Genomic DNA, 577 nt, shown 5'->3' with positions numbered 1-577 from the left:
GGGCCCTACTATGCTTACTCTCAGAAAGAAGTCCCAGGGGGCTCAGTGAGGCTGACTCTGCTGCAACCTTTTATTCAAGCACCGCAAGGCCTTACATGAAGCAACTACGGTATACGGAACTCTCCTCGCAGAAAAGCGAATGGGCTGTCAGGGAAAAGAAGGAGCACTCTTCTCCCGCCGCCTGAGGGAGGAACCAACGCACTCTACAACTTGCCAGGCACCGTATAGGTCAGGGAGGCATAGCAAGAGGCGGCGGGCGAAAAGCAGGGCCCTTTCCTCAGAAAGGAGGAAAAAGCGCCTCCCCCACCAGACAAAGATGAGGAAGGGGAGCAAGAGCAAGTGGCTCGACTTGATGTAAATACGGGTTCTGGTGGCGCTGGCGAGTGATGACCGGCAGCCGTAGCCAAGGCCGCAGCGCTTCCCTCACACGCTACACGCGTCCCGCCAAAAGGCAGCTCGGTATACAGAGCAGACGGCTTCTTTAGGGTCGGGCGCCGAGGCATCCATCTTCCTTGGGGCTACGAGAGTACGGGAGGGTCGCCTCGTAAGCTTCCCAGCCAGGCAGTTTTCTGCTTGC

This window comes from Pogona vitticeps, chromosome 1 (genome assembly GCF_051106095.1).
Source record: "Pogona vitticeps strain Pit_001003342236 chromosome 1, PviZW2.1, whole genome shotgun sequence".
Taxonomy (NCBI): domain Eukaryota; kingdom Metazoa; phylum Chordata; class Lepidosauria; order Squamata; family Agamidae; genus Pogona; species Pogona vitticeps.
The sequence above is the reverse complement of the archived record's forward strand: the minus strand, read 5'-3'. Positions refer to the sequence as shown.